At 35.4% G+C, this 26,954-nt stretch overlaps 1 long non-coding RNA gene across 1 annotated transcript in view; it reads right to left on the reverse strand.

Moving 5' to 3' along the window:
- The window catches only part of LOC109277838 (uncharacterized), a 380,857-nt gene that overhangs the window by 130,667 nt on the left and 223,236 nt on the right, over positions 1-26,954 (reverse strand). The gene's annotated exons all lie outside the window — the stretch shown is intronic.

The following is a 26,954-nucleotide window of genomic DNA, read 5'->3' on the forward strand; positions in this document are numbered from 1 at the left end:
AAATGAAGAAAGACAACTTACAAAACTTACAAAATAAAGACTTCCAGATTTAATAACATCTTTTTAAATTTTTTTTAACGTTTATTTATTTTTGAGACAGAGAGAGACAGAGCATGAACGGGGGAGGGTCAGAGAGAGAGGGAGACACAGAATCTGAAACAGGCTCCAGGCTCTGAGCGGTCAGCACAGAGCCCGACGCGGGGCTCAAACTCACGGACCGCGAGATCATGACCTGAGCCGAAGTCGGCCGCTCAACCGACTGAGCCACCCGGGCGCCCCAATAACATCTTTTTTTATGCAATTAAAAATATAGGTACTAACTGTAGTCCGTTTTGTGCATATGATCTCAAGATTTCAGCTTGGAATAAAATCAAGTCCTACATTTTGGAGATTTTAGATAGATGTTACTTGGCATAGGAAATTGCTATAAGGAAACTCTGGTGCCTATCATTAGAACAGAACTGGTATTAGAACTAGAGGTCAGCTTAAAAATTAACGGGTACAGAGGCACCTGAGTGGCTCAGTGGGTTGGACGTCTGACTTCGGCTCAGGTCATGCTCTCATGGTTCGCGGGTTTAAGCCCTGCTTCGGGATCTATGCTGACAGCTCAGAGCCTGGAGCCTGATTCAGATTCTGTGTCCCCCCTCTCTCCCTGCCCCTCCCCCATTTAAGCTCTGTCTCTCCCTCTGTCTCTCAAAAATAAACATAAAATTTTTTTTTTTTAACTCAACTGGTCCAGCATCATCACTTTACAAAGCACAGAAAGGTTGCACAGCTAGCTCAAGGCAGGACGAAGGGTCCTCAATACCTTATACTCATACTCATCCCACAGCATTACAATATTTAATCCTTTGTAACTTTCCAGGATTGGAAGGAAGTAGAGAGAGTGGGATTGCGTATTCTGCTCTTGGTAAGTTCCATCTCCTTGATGAAGCTTCATACTCCTGCCTGAATAAATGACCTGTGTCATCAATATGTATTACATCTACTTCATTCAAAACTTCTTTCCTTGCTGAAGGGAGATACCAAAGAATCAGATGACAGGATTCTGTTCTTAAGCTGCTTACAAATCAAGGGGAGCAAGCAGGAAAAAATCAAGAGAAAACGCACACGAATAACACCACTAGCTGGATAGGAGAGAAGCCACCCAGTAGTACTTCACATAAAATCTGCTTTCTAGGCAGCATTCAAAGAAAATCTACCATTGCTCTTTAACAAATGCTTTCCCTTTCTGAACCAACCTGTACTATTATACATAGTCATAAAATCAATCCCCTTTGCTTTCTGGCTAGGCCTCTTTTTTTAAAAATATACAATTAACTTGTGATTCTTAATTAATACAATATAATTTCAGTAACAACAACAATAGCTTATTAAACCATTTCTTGTACATGCTCTCGAAAGACAATAACCTCTGGCCCAGTTTGTTTTGAAGTTAGCAGTAACCTCTGTATCTTCAGAAAGTTCAATAACAGAATCAATATTACATACACACAGAATCCACCTCTGTTCTATCAAGACCTAGAATTTTAAGAGACTGGGAACTGAGAAAGCAGCAATGAATCAGCTGTGGGGATGTTTTCTTGTGCTGGAATTGCAGAAACAGCTTGCGTGTGTCACGATGGAGGCTCACAGCATCAGTAAGATACCTGTGCCCTTGCTGGACAAACCCAATGATTAATTCATGCTTCCTTTGCAGAATGTCAAAGGATAAGTGTCATAAATGTAAAAGTTGTATCAGATATAAAAAAACACATTAGATAAAAAATGTTTCCAAAATGAGAGCTTTAAATTACTCGAGTATTTGCAGTAGATCTAGCTAAAGTAGCTAGTGACTTTAAGAAGATAAAGCATTATTTAGTAAAAAGATGTATTTGCTGGATTTTATTATTCCAAGTTTTCAATTCTGCTTAAATCACGAAGGAAGAATGCTGAGACAACTTTTTTAGTGCCAAAGTTTAAGCAACTTAATCCAACCATATTTAAGAGAAATAAAGTCACAGAATAAATTTCGAAGAACATGTTTCTCTGAAATTTCAGTAATCAGTCAAGTAGAAAGTGGTCCTACATTTTTCTGCAAGAAGCCATATGACTATGGTTCAGCCGTCTTATTTTATAGATATACAAATATAAACACAGACACATATAGACACCATAGTGGGTGGGCACAATTGCATTGTATATAAGCAAATATAGTTAAATATCGAAATATAAATTTCTATCCATTATGTATTTTATGTTCTTAAATATGTTTGACTAAGGACTAGAGTTTTGGCTTTTTAATATCTCTAAAATCAGGTAATTATGGTAAATAAACATGTCTACAAGCTTCAAAGCGACATACATGGTCCCAATGACTGCCAATTTAAGGCAAGATTACCATAATGTAGAAGACAGGATTTTGTAGACAGTTGGAGGACAAAGAAGTAAATGTCAAGTTACTATCTTTAATATAAAATTAATTAGAAACTCTTCTTGCTCTTTGCTCTCCTCTTCTTCCACTGAAGAGACTATTTCTTACTAAGATGCTAGCACAAACACTTAAAAGATCTCCTGTTTTAGAAAAATCCAATTTAAACAACCAAGAGAATTTAAAATATGGTATAAATGTATTTAAGCTTTCATTCCTAAAGGCTTTAGTTCTTTCATCAAAATAGGAGGTCACAACACGTGTATATTGTACAAAGAGAGCAAGGTGTTCAATGCATTTGAAGAATAGGAGCAAAATTAGACGTTAGCATTTCTACAGAAGCACACAAGAAACACCAACTTTGTTTTGTCTACACTATACACCTCTAACATAAAATAAGACCGATCTTCATAATGGACATTAGAGAGTTAGACTTAACACACTTATTAAGATAAAATTTAACAGTATCGTTAAAAGCTTTTTGATTGACTACATAAGTCCTCTTATTTTACAGATGTATAAATGAATTAGACATATACTATAATGTCTGTGAGTAAAGCCGAACTTTATTATCACAGCATATGTTTTATTTTGATTTCCACTAAGCTTAGTATAGCCATTTTAGGAAAAGTGAGCATTAAAACTGTCATATTTTTAGCTCTGAGGCTCACTTCCAGTCTCTCTTCAGGATTCACATTAAATAATGTCCATTACTAGATTCTCTGCTAGTATATTTTTTCTTGAAAACCTATAGTCTTCTATTTACCCAACAAAATATAAACACAAGATTAAAATATAAAGCTGTATTTGATAATACTAATTTTTTTGACCTTAACTATTCACCAAGCATGATATTTGTTCATAAGAAATAAATATATTGTTTCCACCTGGCCTCTTACTCCATTTTCTCTTCTGTTCCCACAGTTTGAATGGCCCCAGTCTACACTTTGAATCCAAGTTTGGGGTAGGTGAGGGGTATGTTAGTGTCTAAGTTTTGGTCTGTTTAATAATTACATCAGGAAGTTGTGGCTTAGTTAATGGCACTAACAGAATCTTCTCACAAAAGGGGATAAGACCCAAAGCTTTTATAGTATTATAACCCTTTCTACTTCTTAACAATCATAAGATGATCTAAATCATTATAAAGGTCACTCCTGACCTTTCAAAAGTCAAACTTCCTTGCATGGTGCTAGATAGCATGTTTTGAGAATAGTTTCAACAGTAACTTCATGTCCAAGGAATTTGATAAGGCCTTTTTCCCCACAAAGGCTCAATTGGAGAGAATGATATGACTGGTTTTCTGCCAAAAGACCCGCTGTAGAGAGATTGATCTCTAGTGATCTTTTTTTTTCTTTTTTTTTCCCACCAAGTGACAGTTGGAATATGCCCATTAGGATGGTTCTAGAAGTGTTCTTAAGCAACTTGTAGAGGCCCAGCTGAGGTCTTGTCAGTTGATCTGAGAAAAGCGGTGAAGGCATCCCAATGACAGACTGTCAGACTGTCATGTTTGATACCTTTCTGGAATAAAAATATCCACGCAAGTAAAATGTGCTGTACTTTAAAATCACAGTTCCAGGAAGTGGAATTTTGAGCTATGTTTGTTATATACACGACAAAGTAAGTTTAATGCCATTTATTAAAAACACACACGCACATACCCTCTTTAAATGTACTTTCTTTTGCAATAAATGAAATTCAAAGTATTTTATTTCTAAAAATATCTCGACATTTGTTTTGGAAAATACAAAATAATTGATGGTTTTCATTAAGGGAAGGTTACATCTAAAATAATAAATTTTTGTTCTTACAGAGCTTATAAACTACCAAAAGTAATTAATTTGTAAGTAGACATATAACATGACAAATGGTGGTAAGTGCTATGAAGAGAAATAAAGTAAGGAAGTGGGGAAGTGAAGAGTTGGTGGTATGATTTTAGATAAAGTGGGAAGATTAAGAAAATCAGGACGGAGAAGAACACAAAGAAAAGATCACACTGGTTCCTAGAGGTTATCATCAATCACCCTGGTTCTGCCATTATGGATGTTTGAGCCTGAAATTCTCCTTCATGTCACCATGTGATCTTTCCGTAAAATGGGATAACAACATAATACACCGCAAATTTTTGTAGCACACAATTGATTGCAAAAATATTATATGTAAATATCTGGAAATAAAATACAGTGAATAAAGAGAATGGACCAGAAAGGAACTCAGCGAGCTGCATTTCACTTAGGCCACTTCCACATGTTAGTTGAAGCTCATTATTATTATTTCCATTTCATAGATAAGAAATAGATACTTAAGAGGAATAAGTAACTTCATAACATGGGAAAGACCATAGGCAAAGGCAAGGCTTTGATCTGGGTCTCTGTCACTCTGAAGCCCAGTTCCTGCAATGCCACCTTACTGACCCTCTGAAGGCTAAAACGCAAGGTTCCTTCCACCCTCATGTCAATTCTCTCAATCCCTAATATCTAGTGTAATAATTGCAATACTTTATGTTTCCATCATATCTTAAAAGTCTTCAAAACATGCTCCTTAATTACTTAATGTCACTCTTATAAAAGTTCTGGAGTAGGTGTTATTCAAGAAAGTGAAGGCAAAATGGTTATATAATCATTATGTCACCTCATCTAATTGTTAGTGAGAAAGGTGGCACTAAATCTTAAGTTAGCACACTATGAATCCATTTGTTTTTCTACTATATGGTCCTGCATTAAACTTGAGTTAGAAAAGTAAGGGAAAAGCTCTTCAAATCAGAAATGCAATTCTGTTTTTTCCTTGGGGTTAACCCATGTGGTAACAAATAAAAGAATTAAAAAGCAAGGTCCCCCATTTTCTGATTTTAGCATTCCCACACTTTATTTTTCACAATCTTATTTTACTCATCATTTTGTTCCCTGGCCCCAAATAAATTAATTTAATCAATTCTAATTTGGGGACCTATAAAGTTATACTTACTCAAACTTGGCAAATGCCAATTAATTGTTTATATTATCCATGATTATCTTAAAAACAAATGTCAATATTAGCTATACGTTGTTTTCTTTCTCAGAATTCCTCTATAAGTATTATAGTCTCGATGCAATAATTTGTTTTCAAGAATAATTTGTTTCCAGTTTTAGATGCTCCAAAGATTAAGGTTTAATAGTCTACCATGACCCAGAATGATAATTGCTCTTGTTTTGTGATAAATTTAAGGTGGTTTAGTCTATACGGTGTCCACTTAAATAAAATCTAAGTTCTTAAGAAATTAATGCCTAAGTCAATAAATCACTTAAGACACTGAAGAACGTTGGCAGCTCCATTTTCTACAACTGAAGAGAACGGGTCAATAACTTCACTTGACTAATATTCACTTTTTCTATATGGCAAACAATGAACTTCATCTGTCTAAGAAGTATATCACTTAAATTTTGTAGAAAATGATAAAACACTAGGGGAATAACATCAGATCAATGAAGAATTTCAAAGTCAGAAAAAAGTGCTCAAGATTCTAAACCAGTCCTTTGAAATTACTTGACATCCTTTCATATATTCATATACTCTCATCAAGAGTTCATCTTTATCACTTTTTCCATGTCCTCAGCAGTAGCAAATCACTTACAATATGTTTCTTAGCAAATCACTTACAGTATGTTTCTTGGACAGAAGACACACACTACCTCAAAAATCTTAAGTTTCCTTCTCACTGATACTTGAATTTTAAATCCCTTTTTCGCAAATGTACAAAGTTCCAATTCTCAAATGACACTGCAAAGGGATATTTTTTGTTTTGTCTTGTTCAGCAATGAATATGCCCCTCACATAGTTCTTCTGTCCTTTGCCTTGGACTCCTTGGCCTTGAAATGTCAGAAGCCTCAACTTTGGAGAAAAATCATAAATATTATATGGATACAATAAGAAACTGGAAAATGGCATATAAAAAGCTACTCAATTACACAAAACAATTTTTTTCTCCCCATTTAATGAACTAGTGAGTTACTAAAATTCTCAAAGCCATTAAAATCAAGGTGATTGCCCAATCTTTCTCAAAGATTTGCCAATGTTCTCAAAGATAACATGCAGGTTGCTGAAGGTGCAGAACAAACTGACAGATCTCAAAATATCTAGCCAGTGAGCTCATCCATAGATGACTACAAAAATTTCTCCCGTGTCTAGACTTCCAGTTCTCCATGTGTAAAGACCTGTCACTACTATGTCTCCCCATACCTAGCATTGAGCCTGGCAAATGGTAGATGCCAGCTTAAAATTTCTTAAATATAAATTCTTAAGTTCTTCAAAATGCAGATTTAATCCTATACTCCTACTCATGCTTAAAATCCTTCAATGCTTTTCCATTGCTCTTAGACTGAAGTCTAAAATCCTTAACAGAGCCTACAAGGACCTACTGGTTTAGCAACTACCCAATTCTCCAGGCTTGTCCCACATGAAACTCCTACTTTACTGTTGGTGCTAACCTGGATTTTTCCAGGACTTTGTAGACACTAGGCTTTTTCCCACTGACTGAAGGCATATGCTTTATGTAATTATTTTACAAATACTTCAAAATGTATAGAAGTATCAAAACTTATAAAGCAAGCTGGAATTATCCAACCAATATTAAATAGGCATTACCATTATGCCATGCTTGCCTCAGTTATCCTTTTTTCTCTAGTTCTTAAAAAAATAAAACAGAACATAGCTCATTACCTCATTTTATTCAGGTGTCTGCCCAGAAAGAATTTCCCCTACCACTCCACCTGAAATGGCATCCCTTCCTAGCCTTTCCATCTTGTTTTGCTTTATTTTTCATAGCAATAACTACCACCTATTACATAATCTATTTACTAAAATGTTTATTATCTGTCTCCTTTTCTAGAATGTAAGCCTCATGCTAAATAAATACTTTTTTGTAACCTAAGTTCTACCCAACACATTCCCTGTCCCGTCCAGTGCCCCCCAGATAGCCATAACAGTCTGAGGTTGGCATGTATTTTCTATGTGTAGTTTTTACCTTTCCTACGTGTCTCAATAATAAAGACACTGCACAGCTCCCTTCCCCTTCTTTTTTGCCTGATGTTTATCCGTCCTCCAAATTTTAACTGTTGTGCTACTTCTTCAGACAAGCCTTACTCCACTAGCCCATTTATTCCTTTGCACTCCTTCTTTTCAATACTTGTGACAGCTAACATTTTCTTTTTCTAACTCCCTGTGCTACTAGACTGTAAGCTTCATGGAGGTGGGGTCAATTCTGTGTTGATCATTCTTGGCACATTGTAAGTGCTCAGGAGACACCAGGGAATAAGTGAATCGAGCAGCAACACAATCCAGAGGAAATGATTCCTTGCTTACTAAGGCCAGGAATCAGTCATTTCCTTGGCCAGATTTTTCTTCTCCATTTTCCTACAAATGAAGTTGTTGGCCTAGCTAACATGAAATAAGGATAACAGGGTACTATTTCTCTTTGTCACACAGACATTTTCTCCATGCAATGTTTTGTTATACTTCTGGAGAGCCTGCCATTTGTCTCTATGAATTGGTCAGTGCCCATATTGTTTCATATTTTAAGATAAACAACTTTATTTCAACACATTCCAAATCTAGGAGTCACCAAGTTAAATTCAGACACCAAAGAGAAAAGTACTTTGTGGTATTTACTGATGTTTCAGTGAATCAAGTGGAAATATTTCAAATTGTTGCCTCATGATTCTCAAAAACATTCCATATAAAATATGAGATCCAGTTCACCTAAGTTTCTGCTCAAAAGCTCGTATAATACTGGATTAAATTACACAGCATGTGTACTTTGAAACTGAGCCTTTTTTCTTCTGGCCTTTTTTTTCCTCACATTCTTTCCACAGAATGTATACATACATACATACACACACACACACACACACACACACACACACACACACACACCCCTTGATTAAGAATTAAGGCTCAGACAATATGGAAATATCTATATTAGCATATAATCATTTCTATTTAGTTTTACAAAAAACAGACAAGTAAAAGTTCAACAAAACTTCAAAAATTTTTTTTGATTGAGGACTCTAAAAATATATTTATGTAAGAATGGATTTTAATAGCAAATTTCTCCAGGTCACATAGAATTCTTATACCTACTTTCACATCTGTGAAGTTATTTCTTTAGCTTATTACTAAGAAGAACAGAAAAGTAATATGAATTATGTTTTCAAAGTATCTTGAAACACTTTTATTAGATATTCTGCAACCATATAAAAGAAAAGCATGTCTCTAGGGTGAATAATTCTTACATTGCACAAACAATCAAGTCAATATGTATTCTTTTAAACATAAGCAAAGACAAATAAATATAAAAATATATCTAACTTTCATATATGATGTACAATACTAATCCATGACCCCCCCCCCCATGATAATTTAGTATTTAGGAGCAACTTCCAAAAAACAAGTTTGCGTTCTCTGATGTCATCAACTCAGTCATTACTTAAAAATATGTATTTTTGGGCTACCTGAGTGGCTTGGTCTATTAGGCATCTGACTTCAGCTCAGTTCATGATCTCACAGTTCATGAGTTCGAGCCTCACATCAGGCTCTGTGCTGACAGCTCAGAGCCGGGAGTCCACTTCGGATTCTGTGTCTCCCTCTCTCTCTGTTCCTCCCCTGCACATGCTGTGTCTCTGTCTCTCTCTCTCAAAAATAAAAAGAAACATTAAAAAAATACATATTTTTCCAGAAAATTTACTTAGTGTTTCTATTATATACCCAGATGTCTAAAACTCATATTCCTACAGAAACCAAGCAACATAAATTAATTACATGAACTAAGGTGAACTGTATTTGGCTCTAGAGTGTGTATCAGGAAGTTGTGACTTTGCTTTAAAGAAAGATGAAAACATCTCTGACGTATACCTATTTTTCCCCCATATGCAGCAATACTTTTTTAATTAATTAATTCATCTTACATAGTGCTTGCTTATATGCAACTTATTGTGTAAGGTGTCCCAAAGTTGCAAAGAATAATAAACCCATGTTTCTATTTCAAGGTGCCTATCATCTAGTGGATTAGGCAAACTCATAATTGGAAAAATGATAACTGAGCATAGTAACAGCAATGATAGACATAGAGAGAGAGATACACAGAGTATTGTGGGAACATGGACCAGAGTCATCATTTCTCACTGAAGACAGGAAGTGAGTGAGAACAAGCTGGCTCTACAAGGACAGGTAAGAATTAACCTGGAACTGGAACTGGCAAAAAGTTGGGAGTGTGAAGACAAAGTCTCCTGACAAAGGGATCAGCATAATCAAAAGCCCAGAGACAAGAAACAGGATGGTGTAAGAAGGAAATTTCTATCACTGAAGTGTTACACGGAATCTGAAATACGGACTGGTTAGAGATGAAACTGGAGAATTTGACAAAGGCTAGATCATGGATGACCTTATGTTGTAGTAAGGGGTTTATCCTAATCGTTATAGCAAGTGAATTTACTCTTATTGCCAAATTTTGCATGTTGTAACTAGGTGGCTTAGTTTCTGTTTTGAGAAGGATTGAGAGGAAATATTAGGACTTTTTAGAATAGAATATTTTAGTTGATTACTAAATTTTCCATAGATTTGGGAATGGGAAGTCATGGCATTGATATGATATTTCCTTTCCTTGTTATACACAGCTGATGTCTTTCAATATATGTGTGGGGTAATATGTTAAAAGATTTCTTTTTAATTGTAGATTATTCAGGAAAGACATGGAGTGGAGAAAGACATGGAGTGGAGTGGAGTGGAGTGGAGAGGATTTTGTGGTATTTCAGAAAAGAGAGGATGAGAGTTCTATACCAGGGCAGTGGGAATACACAGGGAGAAGAAGGAAAGTTTCAAGAACTCTTTAGGAGGCCATATTGGAAGGAGACAAATATGGATGATGATGTTGAAGGAGCCACAGATGACTCTCCAGATTCAGGTTGGAGAATTGGTTCCTTCTGATGCACCACCTAAGATAGAAGGTATAAGAGCAAAAACAAATTTGGAAAGAAAAATGCTAAGATGTGACTCTGAGATTTAAGATACTGGTAGAGCCAACCTAGAGGGCAGTGAATATGTGGCTAAGGTAAGAAGTTGTTTTGTTGGAGATAAAATTGGGGGAACTATCAGCATACTAGTAGGAATTGAAATTATAGAAATCAATTTGCTCACCTAGAAATAGTGTTTAGGGTTTAGGGAGAAACATCCAATAATGATAAGTAATAGTGTTTGTAGGAGAAAGGAGCAATGGAGGGAGGAACAGTGAAAGATTAGGGGGAAAAAAAAGAATGCGGAGAGTCAGAAGTTAACAGAATTTCAGACAGGGTGGTTGACCAAGTCAAATGCACCAGAGGAATCCAATAAAGACTCTTATGACCCTTGCATTTGGCAATTTAGAGCTATGAGGTGACCATAGGGTAACAGAGTAGTTTCAGTAGAATTATAAGGGCATAAATTATATTTAAAAATTAATTGATAAAATTTTTCTATATTTATTGAATAAATAAAAGGCTATGCTATACAAGGCACAAATAAATATTAATTTGAAAATAAACCATTTCTGTACTATTTTAGATATACAGAAAAATTAATCACATTTTAATTGAAATATGTATGAGTTTCAAGGTGCTTAGAGTTTAGTGGGTTAAATTCTAGATACAAAGGTGCTCTATAAGAAATAACTATAATTATGCATTTTTAATGACTTATTTTTACCTATTGTTATTTATTTCATTATCATTGATTTTTGCAAATATTTATCTAAATTTTAATTTCTTAAAGAAGCATACAGGATGTATTCTTTTATATCACTGAAAAAAGCATCTTTTAAAATAAATTAGTAGTCGGAGATATTTTACATCATAAGACATCCTCTTTGAAATGTTATTTAAACATGAGCAATAAATTTAGGGCTTTGATTTTGTATAAGGTGTGAATCACAGGTCCAAATGTGAGAAGGTAGGCAAGTTAGGTTATTCTACATACAAAGCTTATAGGGTGGCAAGTCACAATTGTAAATAATGGAGTCCCTTAACACTGTGTCCAGCGGTGAATTCTCCAAATATTAGGGACTCTCACAATGTGACTATGAGAAGAAAATTCTAGATCTGTGATTTCTAATCCAGAAAGCATAGTGGGCTTACCCGGGAGTCTTTTCCAAACAAGCGTGCCAAGGACTCACTCTAGACTTACTGAAGCAAAATATCCAGGAATGGGTCCCAGGCACGTACATTGTGAGAGGCCCTCTGAGATGACGCTGATGTTCGTATGTAGATAAGAATCACTGTCCTACATGGGAGTGACGATTCCTCAACCCACAGATAAGCCCGCCTCTATTTTAATGTATTCTGCTTCAATCAAATGTCATAATGAACACAGAATTACTCCTGAAATTCCCTCATCAATCAGAAAAATGAAACTTTTCGCCTGTACCAGAAAAGCAACAAGGTGGCCAAAAGACTGATATGGATTTTCCACTTCTCCATTAGGAATTAGAAAGAGATCCTAGGAGTGTCGCTGCTAGGTTTCAGCTACTTTTTCTAAAATTTCAGTTTGTTACCTTCTAGGCTTTCCAATTAAACCAGGGTTGATGGGGTGGTACACTCAGATAAACAAACTGAATCACACAGTTTCACAAGTTGGACTTAGAGTAAACGAATTTAGTTAAAACCATTTCAGTCATTTAAAAAAATTTTTTTAATGTTTATTTATTCTTGAGACAGAGACAGAGCGTGAACAGGGGAGGGGCAGAGAGAGAGGGAGACACAGAATCTGAAACAGGCTCCAGGCTCCAAGCTGTCAGCACAGAGCCCGACACAGGGCTAGAACCCACAAACTGCGAGATCATGACCTGAGCCGAAGCTGGATGCTTAACCGACCGAGCCACCCAGGCGCCCCAAAACCATTTCAGTCATTTAGACACATGGCACAATTGTACGAACTATACACAAGTATATAGCAGTACAGTTTCAAAAATCAGAAGAATTTTGAATATCACATGAATGATTGGATTTCAAATGGCCAAAATATTTAAATGACTTCTTAGTTATGCCTTTCCTTAGCCATACTCCTCCTTTTTCAAATAATAGAATGGAATCTGAAATAAGGTAGAGATGAACACTCAGCAGAACGTCCCCTATTCTCTCCCTCAGCTTCCTCACTTACTCTCTCCCCATGTAAAATGCCAGACCTCCTTTGCCTTCAAATGTGGCCACTAGGACTGTGCCCTTGAGAGCAGTGATTGGCAAAATGTGTGTGTGTGTGTGTGTGTGTGTGTGTGTGTGTGTGTGTGTGCACGCGCTCATATGTGTGAGTGTGCACAGTGGGGCAAATTTCCCTTCTTGATGAAGGAAGCCTGCAGTCCCAGTAGTAACAGACAGAATAAACTGCTTACAGTGTAATTATTAAAGGGAAGGAGGGGAAGAGATGGGAAGGGTAGAAGGGAGAGAGAGAGAGAGAATTTCTAATACGCTGGCGTTTTTGCTGATTCATAATATGTTCTAAGATTTTTACAAATGTAATCACTCAGTATTATTTTTACCATGTTTAATTAGCAAACTGTGCAATTCTTTCCCCATTGGTAAAGGAAAATGGAAAATATAATGTAGGCATCATTAAGAATTGATAAACAGAGAACTGGGAGAGCTGGTAAAAGGGAGCGATCTCCTCGTCTAGGAAGACAGATCCCACTGCTAAGAAAGTAATGCTCCACTTCTTGCTTCGGTGTAAATGGCTGGGACAGACAGCTGCAGAGCTTTTTTGAAATATCCATCCTATTTCTACTCTAGCTTCCTGCCCGCATCCTCAAGAATTACTGCCTTAAGGAATCCAATTTCTCCCAGAATTATCTGTCCTTACATACACAGTTATCGAAGTCATTAAGTGATTCTTCCCTGGTGCTCCTGATCCATAATTCTGAGAACATGGAAATCAAAAATCAGCAAAGACAAAAATGATGGTCTGGGTAAATTTTAGACTCCCTTAACCAAAAAAAGGGTTGGATTTACTTAAACAAGTATAATGTGTTCCCCAGTAACAGAATAAAAAGAAACTGTACGAAGCTTGTGGAGGAACAATTTAGATTTTACATATGTAGTGATTGAGGCTGGCAAATTGACTTTAAAGTTGTTAAGCCCATTCTCATTGGTTTTTCTCAATGGAACCGTTCTCTTGCTCACTTTGATTCCAGATTACTAGCCTCCTTTTCAGCTCCTTAACATAATTTACTTACTCTGAGTCTAGACCTTTGAACATGATACTCTCTTTTTCTGACAGTCACTCACAACCAATTCATTTACCCTGCATGTATATACTGAGCACCTATTATATGAGGCACATTTCTAGGCGCTGGGAATGTGTCCGTGAAAAAAGAGGGGTGCCCCTGCCATCATGGACTTGTATACCACAACTAGGGGTGGAATTATTTCAGGATTTCTCAACTTCAGCGCTATGGACATTTTGACCTAGATAATTCTTTGTTGTGGGGTCCTGTCCTGTGCAATGTAGGATGTAGAACAGTATCTCTAGTCTCTACCCATTAGATACCAGCAGCATTCCTCCAGTTGTGGCAACTCAGAATGTCTCCAGACATTGCCAAAAGTCTCCTGGGAAGAGCAAAGTCCTCCCAGTTAAGAAGCACTGGGGTCACTTACTAGCAACTGTTAGGCATTTCAGATTTTGTATTTATTGTAGTAATTATTAGAATACTCTCTTCTCCCACAAAGAGACACCTGTTCTCATAGAACACAAGGTATGTGTTTTTATTTTCCCCTTAGTATCCCCAGCTTCTAGGACAATAACTAGTAAACAGTAGACACTAAGTAAATACATTTTAAGGGCCTGAATGATTAATCCAATTGGCAAACGGTTTCCTTCTCTCAAGCCCATTAGATGTTTTTATGTACTCCATTAGCTCTTCTTGCTTACCCCTTCAGCATACTTATTATACTGTATTATAATTGCCTTCTCATCCCTCTCATCCACCATACTGATCATTCCTTAAGGGTAAAGAATGTGTCAGGTCCATCATCATTTTCTTACTTCCTAGCAGCATACCTGACAGAGAAATACCTAATGAATAGATAGATGAATAGCAACACTGATAATTACTAAGCATTCAACCTGGGGCAGGCACCGAGTTAGCTGATATGCTATACATATTCCATTTCCTCTTTACAGGAAATTTGGAAGGAAATATATAATCTCCACTTTCATAGAGCAAGAGCCTGAAACTTAGATATTAAGAAACATGCCCCAGGCATGACATGTTACAGTTAGAATCTGAACTTTCAAGGTCTGATGCAAAAATCCAAAGCATTACTCTGACTACATAGGTGGAAATTTCTTGGCTGTGTCTATGAGAACTTGTAAGTAAATGAGTCAGAAAATGGCACAGGAAAAGCAATCCACTTTTTTTTTTTTTTCAAATGAGATTTGAATAACATTTCAAATTACTATCTGGACCCAAGTAGTTTCAGAAGAAACAAACAAATCACTGTACGAATGAGATGGTTTCCTGTTATCTAAGTTTTTTGGGTGGGCAAAAAACTTTCACTTGAAAGTTAAATTTACATTTCATAAACACTAACTGTGGAATGCCAATTTGGTCCAAATTAAATCTTTTAAGTCAAATTTACATTTGTTTAGCTAATAATACTCCTGCCACGTAGCACTTTATTCTGGAATCAACCGTAAGTTTGATTATACAAAGATAATTTTTTAATCTTAAAACATTTGTTTTCAAGCACTTCGACAGACTGAGATTTTAAGAAATGACATGGTTTTGAAATCTAGTGCTTAATAAACCATTAAAAAGCTCACAGGTTACATTTTAATAATTAATTCTTAAGTTATTTTCCCATTATTTGGTCCACAGTTACATTTTTTTGTAGTGACTGACTTTATAATTATTTTCAATATGCCTTCACTTCTCCTCCAGCCACAGATTGAAACAATACGTGCATACATCAGACAAGATTTTTATCAATTTTATAAGAGAACCAAAGACTAGAGAAAGAAAACTAACAATTTCTGTCTACAGAAAATGAATTAAAAGGTGGAATTCAAAACATACATTTGATTTTTTGATTATTAGAAGGAAAATATCATAAAGCAGGTAATCTAATGCAATGACAATGTCTCAAATGTGGGCTTTACATTTTTAGAGCATACTCATTTTAGAGCATACTCAAAGAATCTTACAGGATCTTTACAGTTCTGGAAGTTAGGTTTGGTTGCAATTATTATTTTACATGTTGTTGCTGAGAAATCTGAGATTTATATGACGTGAAACAGATTTCCAAGTTCACTGAGAGGGTAAATGGACTCGAAGCAATTCACATTCTCTGAATGTCAGTTCCAACCTAATGTTTAACTACACCTGCTGCTTTCTCAAATGGATGATTATATAGATAGTACCTAAGAAAAATGGGGAGAATTAAGGGCCATTAGGTTAATATCCCATCCAAGTTCCCGTCTTACGATGTTGTACTTTCTTGGTATTTATTCATTTTCCCTTTTCTTAAAATGTAAGCATTCACTTCTATGACTGGTTTTGAAATTACTAAATAACGGTTGTTTTTAATTTTAACACAGTATAAGTTTACCAATTTTATTTCACAAAAATCAATGACCCTATTTAAAGGCAACTTAAAGTTCCCACCAGAAATGCCTTTATAAAACTAAAGCTCTTCTAACTTAAGATCATCACTAGAAGATCGTCCTTGTATCTTCTGCAGGGAGGTTCTTTTCTGCTGTGACAGGAAAATTTATTGCAATCTACCCATTGCTCCAGTTTCATCTTCTTTTTATTAAGTGATTATCTGCTCAAATTGTTTCAATTACTTTCATTGCCTGGAGCAGTGGTTTTCAACTTGCATCTGCTCAGAATGCACCCGAGGGCAAATTCATCTTCAGAGTTTTCTCCCATTAAAAAAAGAGGTGCCAGTACTGGGTAGTTACAAAGCCAGGACTTATGGAAATTCCTGGGCTCTGAACTTCCAGAGGACTTTGTACACCTTATCACTCAGTTAGCATTTACGTGTCTAAGTCCTGATATTTATTAACATTTTGAAAACTTAATATTATTTCCCAACATAAATATAAACTATCAAGGTTAGAAACCTTGTTATATTTGTTAAGCACAAGACTCAGCACTAATAAATCTAGTCGGTGCTCAGTAAACATTTGTTAAGATTAGCTAATTTGGCCATAAACTGATGTAACCAAAATGAGCTGAAACTCTCTCCATTCAAGATCAGAATCAGAATTATAATGATCAAAGCATCATATTATTTGCTACAAATGAAGTTCAGTTTCATTCAGATCATTAAAACAAACCTAACAAATTCAGTTCAATTCCAAATAGACTAGAATCCAAACAAGTGTTTACCAAAACATACTGTTTTAGGACATAAGAGAAGTGTAAGATGGAAAATAAAAGAGTCTGGGACTCTCACAACATCCAGTTCCCCCTGAATGTACTTGGCAATAACAATGGCAGGATGGAATTTCCATCCAGGGCATTTCTATTCAAGGAAGAGCTCCCCACTCATATCCCTTTAGTAGCCTTTGCAAAAATTATGAGAAAAATGATGTTTGATTTTCTTCTCACCCTAAATTCAAACAAAATACTTCTTTCTCTTTGTTCTCTTTTCTTGTTGGGAAAAAATTAAGGGGGCGGGAAATGTTGACAGGAAAAAAAAAAGATTTTAAGTCAGGCAAAAAATAAGTACTGTATCATTCTTTTAAGTTCTCCTGTTCCCTCAGTTTGTTTACCTGCATCCGTGCATGGACACACACACAGTATATATTCATTTCATATATATATATGTCATCAACACATGTTTGATAAACATGGCCAAAATCTTGCTTTAACTGCTATCGGAGTTATAGTCTGGAAAGGTGGAAAATATGTGAATCTACTCAGAAGCACTTGAATACCACAAAAAATGCCTTTTTATTGATGAATTAATATCAGATATTCAATCTTTAAATCTTCTTCAACAGTGGAAATATAGAAACAGATACAATAAGAGAGTGCATATTAATATATATTGATTAAATTGTTATAAAAATTAGCTTGATTCAAACACCATTGGAAAGCCAAATGGGGAAAACCGTGACACAAAATTAAATTCAGAGTTCAGATTAGTCATTTGAATGCAAATAACCTAGTTTATATATAGACATACACATATAGATACGTAAACACTTAGATATACTTTGTGTTCTGAGAATGATTACTTATACACAGGTTATATAACTGCTCTATACTGAATTGTCTACTTCCAGTATTTTTTTAATAGTCTGAAAAACAAATGGAAATGAAAGCACTGCAAAACAGACGTCCTTAAAAGAGTCTCCATGGGACATCTGGCTCAAGCCCTTACTTTAGAAATGAAGAAACTGGGATCCAAAGCAGTTTAACTGACTTTCGTTTGAAACCTGAAATATAAATCCATTTGTGGATTCCATTTCTAATAAGTGAGGAGTCTGGTTGGCAATTCTTTAAATAGCGGTGTTATTTACAGCATCATTTCACTGAAAGAGATGTCCTTCATCTGCCTGGCAACTTGTTTGCCAGAGTCATAAGGTTTCACCAATGCTAACTCCTGTCTGTAGTTTTTGCTTTGTTCCTGTGCCCATTCTTCAAAGGCTTACTCAAATGCTACTCCTTCTTAATGATGTCTTCTTTGGTCATCCCAGCTGGAAGTGATCTTTACTTCCTCTGATCCCCTAGAGCAATTATCACATTCTGTCTTGTAATTCAACATGGCTTAGTAGGAGTGAATGGATGGACTCCGAAGTTAAGCAGATAGGGGTTAAAATTTTGGTTTTGCTGCTCACACGCAAATAAAAGGTAGGCATGTCAGCTTCTCTGAGCTATAGTTATGGACAATTATAACTAGTTTGTTTGTTCTTACCCCTCCTGCAATATGGTAATGAAACATTAAATTGCTAGAGAAGTTTTAAATCAATATGTCACATACACTTACAAAATATTTACTAAGTATCTTCAACATACCAGATACTGGACTAGACTTTTTCAAAATAAAAAAAGTCACATGGTCATTTATATAACTGTATTTCCTATCTCCCCAACCAGAAGATTTGCATCTTCAAAAGAGGGACTACAGAAATTTTATTTTATGTTCCATGATGCTACAGGAGGTATTTGACAAATAGTTGAAAAAATGAATGAGTGAATAAATGAATGAGAAATCAAATTGATTATTCCTCTTTTTTAAAACTTGATCAGCAGGTTGTCAAGAAGTATTACAAACTGTTTAAGAGCTAAGTATTCTTTTTGCACAAGAATGAACTATTTTTGTTGCTAATGTTAATCCACCTTAGATGAAAAATAAACTTGTTCTGTAGATGTAATGAATTTAGATCTTTTCCCAAGGAATATACATTTGATTCCTTAATAATTTCACATGGAAGTTGTTAAAGGAAATTAAGCTTCTATTAAAATTTCTACATGGACTGAATGTTTGAATTTATAAATGTAAATAGACCTGCAGAATTGTTCACTCAATGGGAGAAAACACGATTTCTACTACTACATACATTTATGATTTATTTTTCTCATATCAGCATATCATAACTCCTTCAATACCCAAAGCCATCTAATAACTATGGATAAATTACAAATGTCTGCCAGGGCCTGGCACAATGCTTTGCATATTTAAATGCTTCAACACTCAGACCCCACAACTATAAAGCAGTGTAGTCAACACAGGCAGATTCATCTTTATGATGGGTTTTATTTTCTAAAAGGGTTAATGCTCAAAGCATCCTTTGTTTTGTGACAAGTATAATGTGAGGACCCTCAAAACCCTGATTTATCATTGCTCCTTTTTTTTCTCTTTCTTTCCTGGTGTTATTTTTTAAGTGCTCGCGATCCACATTGGATAAAAAAAGACATTTGAGGTCGAGAGCCGTGGAGGTTCAGGGTGGGAGGGGGGACGGCTATTTTGAATCTTGTGACAGTGAGGTTTCGTTCACTAAGGAGCTCTCTGTGGGTTTCTGGCATTGTAAGTGTTTTGTCTGCTTGCAAGCGAGCAGCTGATGGATGGGGAAAATGTTCATTGATTTGTAGTGCCTGCACTGCAGCCAACCAGCACTAGAATGAGGTGGTACCATCATGAATCTCTCAACTATGCATATTTATATGCAGCTGCTGTACTTCTAAACCTCCAGTGAATACAAAGTACTTGTGTGGCCACCAGTTCACACAATGCCGTCCTGCCGCATGCTCTGATTTAACTACTGTATGGAAGAATAGACTTGGGGGGCTCGGTGGGATATAGAAAGGAGAGGTAAGCATGGAGGGAGAAAAGACTCTTGCACAATTCCTTTTTCTTAGATAGTCAAGAGAATGAGATGAATGTGGGAACAAGTAGGGAACATTCTAATAAATGCTTTACGTGCTCGAATCTCAAGTTCTAAAATTGATTAATGGAAACGGAATCCTTTTAAAGATGGTGTGTTCAGTGAGCGAAGCTTTAGGACTACATGATAATGATGTGGTTAAAATATGCTGGCACCATTGAAATCATCATAGCACTGAGCCGTGTGTATGAGAAAGTCCCTCCCCTGGGGAAACCACAGCTTTAGTACCGAGAAATAGATGAGATGCTATACTTGATGGGGGGCGGGGGGAAGGGGGAGAGGGAGAAGGAAGGCGAAATAAAGAATATTTAATAGCTTTGCAAAGAAAATGTAAGTCAAATGAAAATACACCGTTGTTAAAAAAAATACAGATGAAAGAGAATTCACTGTAAAATAGAAAATGGAGCAGGAGGGGTGGTTCGGAAGCAGGACAGCTATAGGGCAAGGTTCGAGAGCTGACCGCTTAGAAAAGGCGAAGCGGTACACTGTGAGCTGGAAAATGAAATTCAAGGGATACAAGAAACAAAGAGAAAAGAAGAGTCAAAATGAGACTCCTTTCTTTCAAATAGCACACAAATATTTACTTGCGACATGTAGGTATATATTTAGAATTACAGGGTTTAAATAGTTTTATAAAGATGTAGTTTTATTGGGCTGTAAAATATGTGGCACAATAAATCTGAAAGGCTGGAGATTTTAGATGTGATGAGTACATTTCATTTTCCCAGCGTTTAAGGAAAAAGAATTAAAGAGGCAAGAAAGGAATTGAGGAAAATTGAAAATCACATAAAACTAACAGATACTATAAAATTTTTCTTGTTCATAAAGTTCTGAAGGCCAGATTCAGGTAAAAGCTACCGACAACAATAGTCCCACAGTGTATCTGACAGAAGTTCATTTTATTATAAGATTAAGGCTCAGCTCCAATATAAGCCATATCAAAGCAACATCAAATGAAAAGTCAAATTCAGTATCAGGGTACAGTTTGATTCCATTATCAAAAATAAGCTTTATGCTTTTCCATGTAGAGTTAAAGCACTAATTCAGCCCAAATTGCAGCTGCTCTTTTGACCAGAACATAAAATGGCCTTTTTCTAAATAATTTTCTCTGAGTTTTCCAGGCAGGGTGTCAAACCTTATCTCCCACGGGTCTAGGCAAGATGGATCGAATCTTGAAAGTTATGATGCCAGAGCATAGTCAATGTTGGTATTATATTCCAGTCATTTAGCCTTTATTAAACATGTTCAGATTTTTAAAACAATACACAAAACCTCAAAATTGATTAGGAGTTTCTCTCTTCTGGCACAGAAACACCCTTATAATACAGTAATATTAGACTCTGGGCTAGCAATGTACTCCACCCAGTGGTGTGTCAGAGTAAAAATGCCTTTTATAAAAGCTAACCCTGACCTAATTTCTTTCCACTTTTCACCCCCTAGAGTGGGACAATGTTAGATAAACATGTGAAATGTAACATGAAACTTACTCTTCAAAATGACAAAATAGGAAAGGCACATTACCATTTTTGAAAGACCATATCTTCCAAGTTTTCAATTAAAAGTAAGTAAAATCTTTAATACAGCTCTCATATAAGGATTACAAATAATCATCTTCACATATATGTGTGCGTGCACACACATACACACACATTGGTAAAAGTGACAGTTTCTGAGGTCATTAAGTTGCTGCCTTAAACTGATAAATGAAAAACACCATTTTCCTGATAGAGAAACAAAACTTGAATGCTAAGCAAAGAAGCAAACAGATAAAAAGGCAAGCCAAACCACTGGTGACTACTAGAATACATGGAGCATGGGCTCCTCCCATTAACTAAACTACCTGGTTTACTGGTCTAACCAGAACATCTTGCCCAATACTATTGAAATACCTAAAGTTCTGTTTGTTTATGCCCTTGTCCTAGTTGGCAGAGAACAGAGGAAATACAATGGCATCTTTCTTTTGTGATTTATCTTTATGATGATCGAAGACCATTACACATCAAAGATACTATGACTGAGATTAGGTCTCCCCCAGGAAAGTACATTTAAAAAATTCTGGTTGCCATTTGCTTCTTATAAAAATTGAGCAGAAATAAAAACAATTAGTTTGGACATCTAACGCTGGGTTGGTGTTTTCCCATTTTAAACATGGAGGCATATTAAAGCCCATGTTTCCATTTAACAGACGAAGAGAATGTAGTTTGAGTAAAAATTGAAATGATATTAATGAGATAAATACATGGTAGAAAGCAACTTTGGACTATGTCAAATGACCACTTATTATTTCTATTCTAAATCTGCATTAAACAGATACGTAACATTAGGCAATTCACAATATTTTTGATTTACGTATTAAAAAATGTACTGCTAAAACTAATTTACTCCCATTGCCAAGGAAGAAGAGGATTAGTAATTCTTGACTGTGTTAGTTTATGAACCTTTGGAGAATCTGATGAAATCTATGAACACCTTCCATAGCAAAATGTTCATATCCATAGACCCACAATGATTTGCATATAATTTTGGGATTTCAAGAATCCCCTGCCACCTATTCATATACTTGTATGATGACCATGAACTTCATGTCTGGATGAAGGTCTGGAAATTTTTATTAATTTGTATACCTCAACCAGTAGACTAAATCATTTATTTCTGTCCTCAACTCTCAAACAAGGTGCCTGGCCCAGAGCTGGTACTCAATAAATTTAAGGCATATAAAGTTGTTTTAAAATTAAAGCTCTGAGCTAAGGACTTAAGATCTGAAGAATTTGAGTTAAAATGAAAAGTAGAAACCAGGAACCACATCAACACATACTTAGTTCATTGAATATTCAGACTTTAAGTGCAATTTGACAAAAAGAGAATATTGGACCAAAATATTCACATGCATGGAAATATGGAGTATATGGCATCTTTGATGAATTTTACATTGTCATCCTCTTTAGTTTTTATATAATGTGAATGTCTCATAATTTTCCCATTAGAAAAAATATAATTACTCCATCAACACCTCATGGAATACAAAAGTTTTTCTTATAAAACATTATAAAAAGGCAATGCAGAATGCATACATTGTTCATTAAAAAATGGACTCATGTTATATGTGACATCATCTGTAATTTCACATTTATAACTATCCACCGTGAGTCTCATCAAATATACAGTCCTGTTCAATGTAGCAAAGTAGAAAAACCAGGTATAGTCTAAGCCCATTACAAAGTGGCTCACTAGTAGACCCAGTAATACCCAGGGTCAAATGATGTCCCCAAGTGAAGCATAACATCCTCACTATGACTCAGAAAGCTCAAAGAGTTAGCATTACTCTTATTTGTTGCACTATATCATGATTACATTGTACTATCAAGGCAATTTTCAAAGATTTAGCTTGACCAAGACAGAAGACATCTGTAGAGAGGAGCATAAATTATGGAGGAATAGAACTTTGGAGGAGTTACCTAATTCTTCTCAGAGGCCTCTGCTTACACAAAATGTTCAACATAATAGTAGTTGTGATTTTTAAAAGCCAAGATCAAGGTAAAGGGTACAGCAACATGCCTGGTATGAGGTAAATATTGAATACATGGTAGCTGATACATTATCATTCTTAGCATTATTAGTACAGACAACTTACTTAGTATGATCACAGCAGAATTCAGTCATTAACATTTGCCTGTGCCTTTCCAGTAAAGTAAAAACAACAACAACAACAACAACAAACCCTGAAACTATCCTCTAATAGACAGCATTTCTTATAAATTCAGAACATCTATTCACCAAACTAATGTTTCAAGAATCATTCTTACACGACCAAATTTAGTTCCAAAGTTTATCCAATGTTTGTTTTTGAAAGGATAGTGGGCATAAAAGATACTGTCATGGAGCCTTTGCACCAAATACAATGTTCGAAACAACTGGTCTTTTAAATATTGTTAAAAATGTGTATAAGTATTATTATAACTACAGTGTCTACTTTCTTTGAATCGGGATCTTATGACAATGATCTCACTTCAAATCAATAGTTGTGCAAATAACTGTCCACTGGTTATAAGTACCGAGCAATATAGCAGGGCATTTTTGACACATTCAAAACTGAATGTGCCTTTTTTGTTTGCATGTATCTCTGGAATACATGCCTGAAATACATGCCTTTTTTGTTTGCATATATCTCTGGAAATGTTGCATATGTCACAGTTGAACAGGCATCTGTTGAACAGCTAAACATCTGTACTTCAATTTGATATTTAAATATTTATGGAGATGCATGATTACCTCTTAAGTGAAATAATTTTATTGATTCTGCTTTAGTTTTATTTATAGTAAGGACTAATAAAATAGTGGTGGGACATTTCATTTTATTTCAAAAGACGGAACGATCTTATAGTTTTTCTTTTGTTTAATATTGACATCTGTTATGCTTGAATCTCTTTGGATTTTTTTTATCTTCTGATTTGGAGTACAAATCGACAAAACTTGCTTTATCTTCAATGAGTTAAGGTGCTTCTATTGAATAAGAACAATTTGGCTCATAATTCTTCCATAAAGTTTCTTTGGAAGATATAAGAATATTATCAGAGGATAGATTTAGGAGACAGAAACATTATCAGAGGCTATAAAATGACTCACTGATAAACTCCAACTGTGCCCTGCTCCAGGGCAATAATAATTTGGTCATTTTTCAAATTAGTGTAATTCTCCTGACTTTTGCTTTGCCTCCAATGGCAGAAGGTGAGGAACTCGGAAATCAGGACAAAGGAGGCTCTGTGTTTATACAAGTTATGAAGGGAAATCAACAGTTATATTTATACCTAAATTGAAAATTAGTTTTGTAGAGAAATCTTGGCCTGGAAAATGAAGGCAGATTTGAATTTCTTTTCCAGCCTCTAGATCTCTCAGAGATTCATAATGATAGCCTGAGGCACAGCGCTCCCTAACTCTGTCTCTATTTCACCACTGAAAAAATAAGACCAACACTTTCAGGCTTCCACCTTAGCTACACCAGAATAATTTTGCAAAAATGAATGTCAATGTGCAAACACGTAGTATCAATCTTAAAGGATATATGAATAACCTCTGAATTACTACACTGCATCTAGTTTCCAATCGAAAGAGATGATAAATAATTCACCTACCAGCTTAACAGAGAAACTACCAGCCAAATGCAATCCACACAGTAATACTGCCTATTCTTATCCTTTGTAATTTGTGGAGAATTGCAGGGATGGAACACTTTCATTTGTCAGTTTGGACGAGACTTTGGTCTAACAATTTTGTACAGTAGGCCCAGTTGAAACTGAAGGCTGAGGCTTTAGCAAAACAACTAAAAAACACTCAGAACAAAACTCAGAACATGTTGCCCCACCTGACATGAAGTGATGTTAGTTGTTTTGAAGTTTAGGAAACGTCCAAACAATTAGAACTTGGCTTCCAATTAATATTTCTGTTCCTTGAATGGCTTTAATGGTGATAATTCGGTTGCACGATTTTCCAATAATCTCTTTTCATGTTTCTTCTTGGTATTTTTCTTATCACTCACTATCTTTACTAAGTGCCCAGATACCTACAGTATACAAAGTTTGTTTTTGTGGTTTTTTTATTGTGAACAAATTTGTTAAACAATTACACCCTTTGGCTTTGTTTATAATGGTTATTTTAGATGTTGGTACAGCTCTTCTGATTTATTTTGTCTGGGAAGATAAGAATGATAGATTTAAAGACATTTTAATATTTTACCCAAGATAGATTTTTAATATTGCCCATTTTCTACCTAAGCATGTTCTAAATGGTTGAATATGAGGCACCTGTGTGGCTCATTTGGTTAAAAGTCTGACTATTTTGGCTCAGGTCATGATCTTATGGGTTGTGGGATTGGGTCTTACATTGGGCTATGTGCTGGCAGCACAGAGCCTGCTTCGGATTCTCACTCTTCTTTTCTCTCTGCCCTTCCCCAGCTCATGCTCACTCTCTTTCCCTCTCTCTCTCTCTTTCTCAAATAAACATTTCAAAAGATAAATAAATGGTTGGATATATACCATGATCATCAAGTCAAAATCCCAAACGTCAAGAACAGGGACATTCACCAGCAAAGCACCATAATACATTTCAGTACATCTCAACTTCAAAGTGATTAGGTTAGGAACTAAACATTGATTAACAGGAACACTTACAAAACTAAAGGGCTACATCAGTGGTTTCCTTATGTAGTTCCAGATTTTCTACTTGTGAGTTCTCAGGCCACATCCAGACATACCAAACCAAAATCTCAGTGCTAGGGCGCATGCATCTGTATGGCAAGCTCTTAATATGATGCACAGCCAGGTTTGGGAACCACTGGGCTAAATTACAATTAAAAAATCTATTTTTTAGACCAAGTGTTTCATAATAATACACATAGACAATTCTCATATTAATAACCAGTACAGAGTTGGTATAGAATTCATTTTGATGTAGGATAGATCTGTTTTGAATTCTGTCAAGGGAATTTATATACTGAAGAATTAATAGGATCTTATTTTTATGCAGACCAATAAGGTAATTCCAATGCCTCCTACCATTTTGTTAAATCAGACAGATTTATGAATCATCCATGGAGTCAGACAGCTGGGAAGAGTGTAATGAAATACTAACACTGTATTTATGAAGCAAAATCCACCAGATGTGAGAGGAGGAAAAAAATTTGCCACTCTCAACACTAGACAGAACAAATGAACAAAAAGTAAGACAAAAGATAGAGGATCTAGCCAACATAACCAAGAGGATAGATCTAACGGCTATACATTAAACTCTACCCTTAAGAATGGAGAATACACATTCTTTTTAGGTACCTAAAGAATGTTCACAAAAACTGATCACATATTAAATTGCAAATAAAACATCAGTGACTTCAATAAAATAAAATATTATGAATAATACTCCATAATTATAAGGCAATAAAATGAGAAATTCTATATATAGTATTTAAAAACAAACAAGAAAGACCTTTCTACTTGGACATTTTTTAAAAAAAACCTTTTTATTAAATAGCTTGGGTAAAAGAGGAATTTATAAATTGAAATTACAGAATTAAAAAAATGATGATAATGAAAACATTATACACCTGATAATGAAAAATCACTGCACTAAACACTTTCATTAATAACAAAGAAAGAATGACAGTAAATAA

Source organism: Panthera pardus, unplaced genomic scaffold (genome assembly GCF_024362965.1).
Source record: "Panthera pardus isolate Hobbes unplaced genomic scaffold, ASM2436296v1 HiC_scaffold_16, whole genome shotgun sequence".
NCBI lineage: Eukaryota > Metazoa > Chordata > Mammalia > Carnivora > Felidae > Panthera > Panthera pardus.